This window comes from Felis catus, chromosome A2 (assembly GCF_018350175.1).
Source record: "Felis catus isolate Fca126 chromosome A2, F.catus_Fca126_mat1.0, whole genome shotgun sequence".
Lineage (NCBI taxonomy): Eukaryota > Metazoa > Chordata > Mammalia > Carnivora > Felidae > Felis > Felis catus.
This window is the reverse complement of record NC_058369.1, coordinates 157,019,506-157,034,101: the sequence shown is the minus strand read 5'-3', so window position 1 is coordinate 157,034,101 and position 14,596 is coordinate 157,019,506. Positions and strand designations below refer to the sequence as shown.

Here is a 14,596-nt window from a genome sequence, read left to right as displayed (position 1 = left end):
ATGTGTAAATCTTAAAATTACCATGTAACCTGGCAGCTTTTTAGCACGTCCCGGTGGTGTTTGCTGAAAACTCTGTACACCCTGCAGCTCAGCTCTTGGCTGGGAGACAGTCTTCCCTTCATCTATTCACACCAAAGGAGGACAGCAGTGACAAGGAACTGAAGTCTAAGAGAGGTGGTCCTGTACAAATGTGGAAGAATCAGGAAAGCCTGAAGTTTCCTGCCTTTCCAGCCAGTCCAGCCCAGGAGAATAGAACCTTCCATTAATCTTGTTCAAGTGACTGGGCTTGCCACCTTTGGTGGTCATGAAATGACCACCTCTTCATCCCTTTTCCTGTCTAGATTCTGGCTCTTTTTAGGTATCTTGGGTCAGTAACTTGGGAACAAAGGTTTAACACTCTAGAAACCCATAAAGCAGATAGTTCTGTATCATGTCTTATCCATTTCCCTTTGCTCAGCAACAAAGAGCCCAGAGGACCAGGAGAAGTAAGAGGAAATGGAAAAATAAAGTTATCTAATTCTAGGGGCTCCTGGGTGGCTCAGTCGGTTAAGCGTCCGACTTCAGCTCAGGTCATGTTCTCGCGGTCCATGAGTTCGAGCCCCGCATCGGGCTCTGTCCTGACAGCTCAGAACCTGGAGCCTGTTTCAGATTCTGTGTCTCCCTCTCTCTCTGACCCTCCCCCGTTCATGCTGTGTCTCTCTCTGTCCCAAAAATAAACATTAAAAAAATTTTGTTTAAAAAGTTCTCTAATTCTAGACTCCTCCTTTTTGGAAGGCCTCAGAGTTCCTTCCCTTTCATAGATTTATGCTGGAAGCTTATATTTTTAAAGAATTCTTCAAACATTTCCAGACACATGCTAGTCCTCTACTGTGGGCATCTTTCTTTGGGGTCTTTCATGGTCCCTGATGAGCTCATTGTGTATGGAGCAAAGTGAAGATAGGTAACAGAGGTGAGGATTGAGACACAGCTGGGAGCAGTTGGAGGAAACACTGTGGTTTGTTTTTGTCACAGGAACTATCTCTGGGATTAGGGGAGGGGATCATTTCTGACTCAGTTACCCAATCCTGGTAGAGAGAGGGTTTTGGAGCAGAATATCTCAGAGGTAGAGATAGCTTCATGTCCCTCCAAAATTAGAAAGAAATAAGTTCCAGGGCCCTTTTTACAATGATATGGAAGCCACTGGTGTGTTTTTGAGCTGGAAGTCTGTGAAAAAATGGAGAAGTCAAAACTTTCTGGCTTTGGAATGAGAGCTACAGCATGCAGTTAAAGTATAGCTCCAGAGGAAGGATGAGAAAGAAGAGAGGACTTCTATCTGCCGGTTACGATTCCAAGCCAGAGGGTCACATGAACACACACACACACACACACACACACACACACAGCACCACACATAGTCATACACACAGTCACATACACACACACAGTCACATACACAGTCACACAGCCACACATATACACAATCACACATGCATTCATACACACACACACACACATACACACACAGGGAGCTGGGTCACTCTGTGCGGGAAGAAGGGAGGTTTCCCTTTCTCATGTATTGGCATGTGCTTGGCATTTTCATATGGTTATGTCTCTGTCTCACAAAACCCCTTATGTAATACCTACTATTAAACCAATGTTACAAGTTAATTTGACAGAGGTAGTAAGTGGCCAGACTAAATCAATGTCTAGGTGTCTTGACTTGCAAAAGCCATCCCCTTCTCATTGTACTGTGCTGCCCCTCACAATTTAAAATTATGGTTTAATCTTTGTGGCCAACGTCTGCTCCAGGAATTCAGGACTAATATCTAACCTGGTAGCTCAGTTAAGTACAGGAGAATGAATAAGCATTGCCTGCTGGGTTTTCTGAAGGGATGGAAAGGAGGAAGAGTGGTTTGTGAGTCTCTTAAGGCCACTTGACAGGGCTTCTTAGCACATCCTCTTAACCTTTCCAGGTACCCTTTGTGACAGAGTCTGCTTCTATAGGAAAAGTCAACAGGATCTGCCCAATGGCACATGTCATGACTACATTGCCAGGACAGGAGGTGGGCTGTTCTTCCTGGTTTTATAGCCTAAATAATGTCCTTGTATCAGAGGTCAATTTAATCGACCTGTCTTCACTTGCTTGCCATATCAACCACTTCACTCACATGAAACAATGGTTGCTGACTTCTCTTTTGCCAGCCTGGCACTATCCTTATCCAAGTCCTGCCCTCTCACTCTTAATCCTCTCTTCTGCTTTGTGGTATCTGCAAAGATTGGACGCCAGATACTTTCCCTGGTTAAGTCTTGGAGCTCTGGTTCTATTGGCAAATGGTTGCTGATACCGTCCTCCTCCCTCTGCATCCCGCACTGCCCCCCCCCCCCCCCCCCAACAAACTAGGAGCTTCGTCCATCTGACTTGTACTCACTTTACCTATAAATTTCTGCTTCCCAGCCCTGGACACATTTTCAGAGAACTTAAGGAAATAATCAAGATGAGACCTATGGCATTTCTGCCCACTTTCTTCATCCCACCACTTTGGGTGAGACCAACTTACCCTGGTTTGCCTAGAACTTTCCATTTTAGCACCGCAAGTCTTTTAAGCTCGGAAACCTCTCAGTTCTTGACAAGTCAGGATGGTGACTACCCATATTCGTCTTCTTCCAGATCATCAGCTTCTGGATTAGCATGTCCTTTAATTTAAGGGGACTCTATTACACTGGGAACAGGGCCAAGCAAGTACTAAAGTAATCCATTCCAGAGTGCTCTCTTTCTTTGAGATACTGTGCTTTAAATCTCCATTAGAATCTTTGCTATTGGAGACTTTCAGCTCAAGATGGCAAAATTGACCCACTTGTTTGCTTTCTTCTCTCTGTGAAATAAATCAGTGAAACAAAAACAAACAACAACAAATACACCATAGCAAAAAGAGGGATTGCTTTGTTATAAGATGCTTCTCCTCTTTTTTTTTCTTCAAATTTTTGTTGAAATTCTAGTTAGTTAACATATAGTGTAATATTGTTTCAGGAGTAGAATTTAGTGATTCATCACTTAACATACAACTCACAGTGTTCAACATAAGTCCCCTCCTTAATACCCATCGCTCATTTAGCCCATTCCCCACCCACCTCACTCCACTTATTAGAATACGAGCTCAGAGATGCACATTACATTATACTTTGAGATCCTGGAGGTCAAGTTCTGTGCTATATTCTCCTTTCTATCTCCAGTTTCTGGCACAGAGTAGAACTCAAAATTCTTTATGAAATAGATGACTATGATTGGAAAATCTGAGAGAACAAAAGGAGCTCTAACATTGAAAACTTTGAGACCTGAATCATCACAATTTGAGACCTGAATCATAATTTCTTACACTCAGCACTGGTCGGGCCACCTGTGAAGAGTCGTGCTGAATTCTGAGAACTGATTCTCTCCACTCCAGCCTGGACCTCAGGTAAACTGTAGGCCACCAGTTGTAGAAGGTGGAAAGTAGGAGACACAGAGTGGGTCCTAACTTCAGGCAGCCTGTCCCAAACTACACAATTCACCCAGGCTCTGGAGAAAAAGAGAGGTTATCTTAGGATATTGTCCAAGTCCAATTCCTGGAATTACTTTGGCTGTGTCCCAGCTCTAGCCTGCAGGCATAGACATGTGACTGATGCCTGCTCAGGTAAACTTCCTTGATCTCTGGGAGACCTTGGAGAGGGGTGAAAGGAGAGGATAGGGCAGCTTGCCTGTAAGTACTGTAGCAGTCGCCAGTTCTTGGAAGCAGTGGGTTGGATGAAATGACCTTTGGCAAACAGAGCAATATGAGGAGAAGGGTGAAAGGGAGAAAGGTGTGTTGAACTAGTGTTCTCAGCCCTCCGTGGTGACCGCTGTTTCTGTAGTGGCAGGGATGAGAATTTGAGAAAAAAACTCTCGTCATCAGAATGTCTAAGCCTTGCTTCCTGCCTTCACTGTGTGGGTTTACATTTGGGCTCCCCCTCTTCCACTAGGTACGGAGAAGAGCAGTGAGATTGGCTAGCTCATCTCCTTAAGGAAGTACCCTTCCTTTTCCACTGGCAAAGGCATCATATCCCTGGAGGTATAGGGTGATATCTAAGGAGATGAGAAAGGAGGGGACGTAGGTAGTTTTAGCTGCTCGCCATATTCTCCTTGGATGTAAATATCTGCAGGTATTGATAATGAGTCATAGGTATCAGAAGGGGAATGGTGTGCAAGTTACATGTGCGTGTGACCTCACATGTTAGCCAAGCGCTGGTGACCACGGTCTGTCTGGAATTACTTTGCACATGTGTCTCTGTGTTGGTATTTCCAATATAAGTCAGTGTCTTTCTGTGGGTCTGTGAGCTCCAGTATATGGGTGCCAAACACGTACATTCCCAGAACTGTGTGTACACTGCTTTGCCTTATTTTCCTATTATAACCTTGGAAGTCCAAGCCCGGGGTAAATATCTAACTGCTGGCATAGGCCAGAAAGCCTTGGGCTACATCACTTATGACATTGGGCTCATTCTGCAGTGTTGTTTTTGGATGATTCAGGAGACATGAATCTTTGGGACAGAAAATTAACCTTGTGACTGCTGGTCAAGGAATAGGCCGGGCAGGACTGAGTCACTGCACCAGCTATTGAAGAAGGAACTGTTTTTCTAAACTCCTGAGGGATGTACCCCAAGAAACATACCCTTATAGTATATTCCAAACAGGCAGATGATTTAGATGGAGAAATGACTACCTGTATCTGTGGTTTTTTTTTTTTTTAACTACCTATATCTTTAATGTTATGACCATTTTAGGGGCTGGGACAAAGCGAGATAGGAGATGTCCCCTCACTGAACATTGGAGGAACTGACTCTGAACAAAAAAAAGGGGAATACACTTGGAGGTGCGGTGTTGTAGAAGAAGGGTACTATTTGTTAAAGTCAGCTGCATCAGGATCACTGCATACACAATATACCAGTGTCACCACCCGTTCATAGAATCCAGGGATTCCAGTGAGAATGTAGCTTATTATACACCGTCTTACTTTCTCCATGAGCTTATTCCCTATTATGTATATTCTCATTCTGGAATTCTGCAATTCTGAAGGGAGAGATATAGGTATGTGGGAATAAGCTACTTCCTTCCTTTGAGCCAATACCGTCTGTTTTTGGCAATATAGGCCTAAAATATGGAGGATTAGCTGAGTGTTGTCAGAGAGCATCTGTGCAAGTAGCTGATGCTGATGACAAAAGCTGGAAGGATGCCATTAGTCATAGGCTCAGGAAGCCACTCATCAATTCTCCCAACAGTGCACTAAGAGCAAGTCTTCATGGTTTTTTGTTTGTTTGTTTTTTTGTAGTTTTATGGTTTTATTAACACAAATGTGATGTGCACATAAGCTGTCTGTCTATTCATTTTCTTTGCTGTGCAGCCTGGCATTGGGATTCGTGACTCTGATAGCCAGCTGAGCTTCTCGTTCCACTATGGCTTTACGGTTCTTGGAGGAGACATTGTAAGCAATCTCTTCACAGTAAGATTCATTGCACATCAGCAGCACCTCAAGCTCTTTGACTTGTGGACTAGAAACTTCTGAGAGCCACTGGGCAGCATGTGTTTTGTTTTCTTGTTGCTCCCATAACCCATGTTGGGCATCAGGATCTGGCCCTTGAATCTTCTGCGAATCCTATCATCAATGCCTCTGTGTTTCTGCCAGTTGCACTTAATTTTGACATACTGGTCTGACTGGTGCCAGATGAACTTCTTTGTCCTCTTTTTAATGATCTTGGGCTTCACCAGAGGTCTGAGGGCAGCTGTTATGCCTTCAAGAAAGAAGCAGAGATGGTATCATTGAGTCCTAGAAGGAAGCTTTCCTGCTCAGGCCTTGAACATTGTTGCAGACTGTCTTCCAATCTCCAGCTGCTGAGCAAACTGGGAGTAGAATGGGTACCTCTGCAAGGCTCGCTTTCTCTCCCATTTCCGAAGATGGCAGAATATTAACCACTCCCCAGACACGATCCTGGGAGAAGTCTTCATGGTTTTTGATGTGTGTGCACAATAAAATCACCTGGGAAGCCTCACCCAATCAAGTATATTGGAATTTCTGGGGATGGGTTCTTGGCATCAGAATTTTAAAATATGTCTTAGAAGTGGTTGTAATATGCAGCCAAGGTTGCAGAATACCTAAATTCTGGAACCCCTCAGTTCAGAAACATGAAACCAGAATATTCAACCAGGCACCTGACATTGAAAGAGGAATCACAAGGGAGACTGTTTCCTTTGGCCATGTGAGATGCAGGGTTAACTGCACACCATGTGACACTTTTACAATGTTCAGTAGACATGTCTAAAAACTAATCAGCTAGGCTGATTAGATATTCTCTCTCAGGGACTTGAAGGGGGACACAAAAGCTGTGGCGGATGCCTGACCTGAAAGTTCAGGGTACGTTGGGGCGTGGGATCATTATGGTCACAGATTTGTCAGGTAGGGCAGACTTGGAGGAGGTTGGTCAGGAGAGGGAAGAGAATGAAAGAGCAGCTGGAGAAACAGAAGGACGACACAGGGGACACAAGCAGGGGAGGATGGCCAGTCCCCACGGATACCTTGGCTCCTTAGCTTGCTGAGACAGTTGCAGTGCAATCTGAGAGAACCGTAAGTAGAACTCTGATTTAGAATTTTAAGTGAGAAGGATGCGGTTTCCTCTCAAGTCTTCAAGCCTGGCGTATACCTGTCTTGAATGCACTTCCTTTTTCTCTCTGTCACTCAAACACCTAATCCTTTCTCAAGAACAGTTTGGATGTCATTCCTACTTGGCCTCCCAGAACACACTACAATGCATACTCTGCTCCCTTAAATGAGATTTTGCTCATACCTTTATTTATTCCTTTCCATGCTGAATTATCATTTTCTACTTCCTTGTCTCCTCTACTAGATTTTGAGCTCTTTGAGGCTAGAGGTTGTATGTGACTGACATTTTTCATCAGTGTCTAATGCAGTTTTTGGCACATAACAGTTGTGAATAGAAGCTTGAATTAATTGAATACACTCTTAAAGATCAGATGGGCCTGAGTTTGTGGAACTTTCTGCTTCCTCATACACTCAGAAAAGGGTTAGTATACATAAAAATCTTTCTAGAATTCTAGATTGTAAACTTCCAAGGAATTTGTCCAGTAAATTCTTATGTAAAATATCTAATAAATAAAATAAAATAAAATAAAATAAAATAAAATAAAATACTAAAAACCCTTAGCAGGAAATTCTCCCCTTCGGTCTTTAAACATCAAGCCTTCACAGAAAATTTAAGAGAACTAAGACATAAGAATAAGATTAGTTTGTAAACTGAACCTATTTTGTTATTTAATGGTACTATGCCTGTACAAATGAATTATCCGAATAATTACAATGAGCCATTTAGCTTAGCTGCCCCCAAGATAGGATTTTGAAATGCAAACTTAACTGCTGTTATAGTGACGCCTTGATTTGAATTTCATCTGCTGTGTGTAAATACTTAACACCTGCAATCAAAAGGGAACCATATTTTGCCTACCTTCCTGAGCCAATTACATGAGGCCTGTGGCTATATATGGAGCTCCATGGACATCCTATAAACCTCATATTATAGAAGGATTTTGTGTGTGCGACCCCTGATCTATGACTTTGGATGCATTCAATAAGGAGTAATGGACTCTGTGCTACAATCCGTCACTGGCTGGTCAGACAAATGTGAACCGAGAGCATTAAAAAAAAATTTAAGCTTTTTCTGCTATTAGCAAAATATGTCCTTTATTCCCATTGCTCACTCCCATTCTTCTCACCTTCCCTACCAGCAAGCAGTCCCTCTGATCTCCTCAGTGTCTATTTTCTGCATGTGTTCTTGGAAAACACATAATGATGATTTGTATGCAGATGCTTTTATTTTTTCTTAAAAAAATTTTTATTTTGAGATAGCAGTAGATTTACGTGAATTTGTATAAAATAGTGCAGAAAGATTCCATGTACCCTTAACCCAGTTTCCTCCAATGGTAACATCTTAAAGAAACTAGTACATATCACAACCAGAATATTGACATTCATAGTTAGGATAGGGAACATTTCCATTAGCAGTTGTGTAATCACATGGCACCTGAAGTCAAGATGGAACTATATTTTGCATATCTACCTAGCCAATTATGGGTTTCTTATGACTATATCTGGAATTCCATGGGCATTGTATGAAATTCAAATCGATGTTCACATTAAAGTTCAACCAGGATATTGACTTAGACAGTTAAGATACAGAACATTCCTATCCCCACAAGGATCCCTCATGCTGCTTTTGCTTAGTCATACCTACTTCCATCCTCTCCACCCCTTCCTTAAACCCCTGGCAAACCCTAATCTGTTCTCCATTTCTGTAGTTTTTTATCATTTCAAAAACGTTATAAAAGTGGAAGAATCATGTAGTATATAACCTTTGGGGATTTGGGGATTAGCTTTTTTTTTTTTTTTGCATTCGACATAATTCTCTGGAGATTCATGCATGTTGTGTGTATTGGTAGATTTTTTTTTTAATTGAGGAGTAGTCTTCCACAGTGTTGATAGATTACCATTTGTTTAACAGTTTACTCTGAAAGACATTTGGGTTTCCAATTTTTAGCTACTTTAAATACAGTTACTGTAAACATTTGTGTACAGGCCTTTGTGTGAACATCTCTTCATTTCGCTAGGATAATACCTAGGAGTGTAACTGCTGAGCCCCATAGTAGTTGCATGTTTCCTTTTTAAAGAAACTGCTAAACTGTTTTCCAAGTGGCTTCATCATTTTACCTTCCCACCAGCAATGTATGAGTGATGCATTTTCTCCACATCCTCACCGATATTTAGTGTTGTTACTATTTTAACTTTAGACATTCTGATAGGTAAATCTATGAGATTTTATATCCCATTGTGGTTCTATTTTTCCAATAGCTAATTTTGTTGAAAATCTTTTCATGTGCTTTTTTTTTTTTTTGCCATCTTTATATCCTTTTTTGATTGAATACCTCTTTATGCCTTTTGCCTATTTTCTAACAGGACTGTTTATGGTTTTAATGTTGAGATTTGCTAGTACTTTATATATTCTGGAGAATAGCCTTTTCGGATATGTAGTTTGCAAATATTTTCTCTTTGTCCCTCTCTTGACTTTTCATCCTCTTAATAGAGTCTTACAAAGTAAAAATTTTACATTTTGGTCAAATCCAACTTATCAGCTTATCAACTTTTCCTTTTATGGATTTTGATTTAGTGTCAAGTTTAAGGGCTCTTTTTGCCTAGCCCTAGCTCTTAAAGATTATCTCCTCTGCTTTTTAAAAATATATTTTATAGTTTCATGTTTTACATTTAAGTCTATGATACATTTTGAATGAATTTTTGTATAAGGTGTGAGACTTAAGTCATGGTTACTTGTGTTTGTTTGTGGCTGTCCAATTGCTTGCTCCAACACCAGATACTTGAAAAAGCTCTCTTTTCTTCATGAAATCACTTTGTATCTTTGTAAAACATCAGGTGGGCATATTTGCATGGATTTATTTCTGGCTTCTGGGTTCTGTTTTACTGATCTGTGTGTCTACCACAATGCCAATATCACATAGGCTTTTTTTTTTTTTAATACTACATAGTGTTGATTTCTATAGTATCTAGTAAGTCTTGAAATTGGGTAGATCCATTGTTTGAGCTGAAATTGGGTAGATCCATCCAAAATTGTTTGAGCTATTCTAATTCCTTTGCTTTCCCATGTAAATTTTAGAATAATATTGTTGATATCTATAAAAAGAGAAAAGAGTTGCTGGAAATTTGACAGGATTTGTGTTAAATCTGTATATCAATTTAGAAAGAATTGACATCTTTGCTGTGTTGAGACTTTCCACCATGAATACGGCATGTCTTTCTGTTTTTTTAGATCTGATTATTTTCATCAGTGTTGTGTAGTTTTCAGCATACAAGTCCTGTAAATCTTATCTTGTTAGGTTTACACCTATATATTTTACTTTTTAAAGAAATTATACATGCACAATTTCATTGATTCCTTCTTGATATACATGACTTTTATTGCCTTTTTATATTGGTTTATAACTTCTAGTGTTGAATAAGTGATGATGAGAGCAGACATCCTTGCCTTGTTCCCAACCTTAGGGGCAAAGCATTCAGACTTTCACCAGTAAATATAATGTTAGCTGTAGGATTTTTCTGTGGCTTCTCTTTATCAAGTTGGGGTAGTTTTATTCTATTTCTATTTTTCTGACAGTTTTTTTAAAATTATAAATGAATGTTGAATTGGTCAGATGTTTTTTTCTACACTGTTTGGTATGACAATGTGATTTTTCATCTTTTGCTTGTGATGGGCTACATTGATTTTTGAATACTGAATCTCCTTGGTATCACTGGAATAATCCTCACTTGGTTATGGTGATAATTCTTTTTACATATTGCTGAATTGTTTGTTAATATTTATTAAGGATTTCTGTGTGTATATTCAAAGACATATTTGTGTGTAGTTTCCTTTTTTGCATTATCTTTATCTGGTTGTGGTATTAGGGTAATATTAGCTTCATAGAATGCATTAAGACAAATTCCCTTTCCAGATAGAAAGGAAGGGGTTATGTAGAACTGACATTAATTCTTCTCTAAATATTTGGTAGAATTATCCAGTTAAAGTATCTTGGCCTGAAGATTTCTTTTTAGAGAGTTTTAAAATTATGATTTTACCTTTCTTGATAGTAATGGGGTATTCAAAATACCTTTTTGTATGGGATGGCTTGTGCTAGTTTGTGTCTTTTGAGGAAGTGGTTTCTTTTGTATAAGCTGTCAAATTTATGCGTGCAGAGTTGTTCCTAGTACTTTCTTATTATCCTTTTATGTTTTCAGTGTCTATAGTAATATCTCTTCTTTCATTCCTAATGTTGGTAGTTTATATCTTCTCTTTTTCTCTCTCTTATCTGTATTGTTAGAAGTCTGCCAGTTTTACTGATGTTTTTCAAAGAACTAGACCTTTGTTTCATTGGGTTTTTTTCTGTGTTGTTTTTCTGCTTTCAATTTTATCAATTTCTGTTCTTAGGTTATTATTTTCTTCCTTCTTTTACTTTCAGTTTATTTTACTTTTTTTCTTTTCTGTGTTCTTGAATTGGGAGCTTAGATTTTCGATTTAAGACTTTTCCTCTTACCTAACATATTCATTTTTAATGTTATAAAAATTTTCCTCTCAACACTGCCTTAGCTGTGTGTCTCATATCTGGTTTTTTTTTTCTGTTTCTATTAGCATCTCTGGAGGGTTTGAAAAAATAAGAGTATATTTAGAGATACAGTTAACACCATGTCCATCAACAGCAGATGCTTCTGATAGCTGTCCTCTGGTATTTGTCCTGAAGTAGTAACACAGAATTATCTGCTTAGAAAGGTATATCTTCTTTATGAGAAGGCTAAGTATGAAGATACGTGAGATATGTAATCTAGGTGATGCTGTAATAACAAACATCATAAAAATGCAAGTGGGAAAACATACCAAAAGTTTCTCACCTGTGTAAAGTTCACTGTAAGCCCAGGGCAGCTATCTTCTCTCTGGCCGTGGCTCAACATTTTAGGCACCTTTAATGTGCGTCTCCATCCAGTTACATGCCTCCGTAGTCAATGTGGAGAAGAGCAGACATGGAGTCTTTCAAATGCTTCTGCTACAATTGACTCATGACATTTCTATTCATATGTGACTGGCCAAAGCTAGTCATATTATCATGCCCAAATTCAAGGGTGGGAGAAGAGTGTGTGCATATGTATGTATGTGAGAGAGAAAGAAGGTGTGTGTGTGAGAGAGAGAGAGACAGAGAATTCTAATATGCATCTTGTTAGGCAATTGTATACATATTACAGTGCATATCACTTTTTTAATGTTTATTTTATTTTGAGAAAGAGAGAGAGAAAGCATGCAGGTGAGAGGCAGAGACAGAGGGAGAGAGAGAATCCCATGGGATTCGACACGGGGCTTGAACCAATGAACTGCGAGATAATGACCTAAGCTGAAGCCAAGAGTCAGATGCTTAACTGACTGAGCCACCCAGGCACCCCAGTGCATATTACTTTTAACTTATACAACTTCTTTGTGAATATTTATTGCCTTCAATTGTACTAAATAAGGAGTAGAATTTCAAAGTAATAAATTGTAAAGTCAGAATTTGAACTCGCTTAAGGCTATCTGACTTCAACATTCATGCTTTCTTTTTAACATATACAGTGATAAGCAGCCTATAATGCTAAATCCAACATCTCTATTAATTCTGCTTTGTTTGAACATTTGGAATAGTCTAGGATGATGAGAAAATAATCCAAATAAATCACCCTGGATGGAGGCAGTTGAATATTACAGAAGAAGAGTTCAGTTTAACAAATTTATAGTTGGCCCCTTCTGTGCCATCAGGCACCAGGAAAGCTCATAGTCTAAAAGACATGTAAACTAATAGATACACTTAGTATGTGATACGATAGAAATTTGCAGAGTGCCATACAAATACTCCAGTATTCATCTAATAACAATTGATGGGAGAAGAGTCCAGGTAGGCTTTTTGGAAAAGATGATGTCTGAATGAAGTCTTTTAGACCTCAGTTATCTCTGCTATTTTGGGGCTGATATCACTGATTATCTCCTGCTCTACTACTCCTTTTTCCTGTAACCGATCGCTCTCCTGAAAAATCCCCTTCACTCATTGAAGACTTTGGCGTCCAGCTGAGAATTATCTCTTTCACCCTTGCTTATGTCATCCGTCATTCCAGGTAACTTCTATGTCTGCTTCGATAATCCATTAAACATGTTGACCTCTCTTGATCGCAACTCTGTTTACTTCTACCTAAACTCCCCTCCAATGACTTGCTTCCTCTGTTGTCATTAAGTATTCAGAAAGGTGGATATTCAACTTATAGATTCAAGTCTGTAGAATTTACCATTCTAATCCTGCTGCCAGTTAGCTGGCCATTCGGATCCTGTCCTCTTCTACCTTTTTTTTTGAACCCCCAATTTATTATTCTAAACAGGTACCTGTGGGGCAGAAGGACAGAGGGGTTTATGAGGAAGGCTGAAGCTTGAGGGTGTGGCCCCTACAGAAGCATACATTTATTTAGAGACTGCAAGTAAGAAAGATGAGGGAGTTGATGAGGAATTTAATCTGTGAACTGTAGGGGCTGTGGTAGTTTTGATTTCAGTTCTTTTTTTTTTAACGTTTATTTATTTGGGGGGGGAGGAGAAGAAAGTGGGAGACAGAGGATCTGAAGCAGGTTCCGTGCTGTGAGCACAGAGCCCAATGTGGGGCTCAAACTCATGAACCATGAGATCATGACCTGAGCTGAAATAAAGAGTTGACAGCTTAACTGACTGAGCTATCCAGGCGCCCCTCAGTTTCACTTCTTTACACTATAATCTTCTGAGTTGCTTACCTCGTCCAGCCTTAAATGGTTTTTGCTCTGGCTAGTTAAAATGGCAAAGGAATGTATAATAAATTATCAAAGAATGAGCAATAATAAACAGGCAGCACAAATTGTGTTTTTAAAATTTAGACCACACCTCCCTAGAGAAGAATGGGGTGAAGTTCCCCATACTGTCTCAGCTGCTAAGTGAACCTAGAACTGAACTGAAAGCATATTCTATTTAAAAGTTTTTTTTAATGGTTATTTATTTTTGAGAGACAGAGAGACAGAGCATGAGTGGGGGAGGAGCAGAAAGAGAGGGAAACACAGAATCTGAAGCAGGCACCACGCTCTGAGTTGTCAGTGCAGAGCCCGATGCGGGGCTTGAACTCACAAACCGTGAGATCATGACCTGAGCTGAAGTTGGATGCTTAATTGACTGAGCCCCCCGGGCGCCCCTATTTTTAATATGACATTTGTAATTAAACAAAACTGAAGAATAATCATTGAATCTAGGAAAAAAGTTTTCCATGTTGAAAGCTGATGCTTTGAAAAGAGTAGATTAATAAATAGAGAATGAGGGCAGAGATGGGAAATTTCCTGGTTCTCTGCAGGCATCTTCTGCACATGTCCAAGGGGCTAGGGGATAAGTCCTCAGGTTCTTTGTCATTTCTAATTGGAATCAACACCTGGGGCACCTGGGTGTCTCAGTCGATTAAACATCGAACTTTGGCTCAGGTCATGATCTCACAGTCTGTGGGTTCGAGCCCCTTGTCGGGATCTGTGCTGACATCTCAGAGCCTGGAGCCTGCTTCAGATTCTGTGTCTCCCTCTCTCTAACCCTCCTCTGCTCATGCTGTGTGTCTCTCTCTCTCTCTGTCTCAAAAATAAATAAACATTAAAAAAAATTTTTTTTAAAACCAATGATTTTCCAAAACGGTAACTGTCATTTTCTTTGGGAAGATGTATAACATCATATTTACTTCTATCATCTGGTAATCAGAAAAAGCACAAGTTATTTCTAAAAGAAATTTTCTTTTTTCTTGTTAACATGTTAACTACCATCAGTCGTAGACATCTTGGTCTTGACTTCGGTGGTTTTAGACAAATAGAAAGGGGATAGAAAAGAGAAGTGCTATCAGAACTCAGAAGCTTGGGGTAAAAGACTCACATGTGAGTGTGACAAAAAATGCCTGAATTCTATAAGTGGTGAGAGAGGAGGTAGGGAGGTGGGA

General features: G+C 39.8%; 1 protein-coding gene, 1 non-coding gene and 1 pseudogene across 12 annotated transcripts in view; 1 reads left to right on the top strand and 2 right to left on the bottom strand.

Annotated features, from left to right (window-relative positions):
- KEL (Kell metallo-endopeptidase) overlaps positions 1-14,596 on the top strand; it is a 281,013-nt gene that overhangs the window by 125,549 nt on the left and 140,868 nt on the right. The window contains exon 1 of one of the 11 annotated variants that reach the window (XM_045052909.1): positions 3,399-3,434. The exons of the other annotated variants lie outside the window; for them this stretch is intronic. The gene's annotated coding sequence lies outside the window, so the exon portion shown is untranslated. Of the gene's footprint in view, positions 1-3,398; positions 3,435-14,596 lie in introns of those variants that run through there. 11 annotated transcript variants of the gene reach the window in all.
- On the bottom strand, positions 5,370-8,849 carry LOC109497050 (annotated as a pseudogene).
- On the bottom strand, positions 5,849-5,988 carry LOC111559643. The gene has a single exon (XR_002740767.1). It is a non-coding gene; the product is annotated as a small nucleolar RNA SNORA7 (small nucleolar RNA).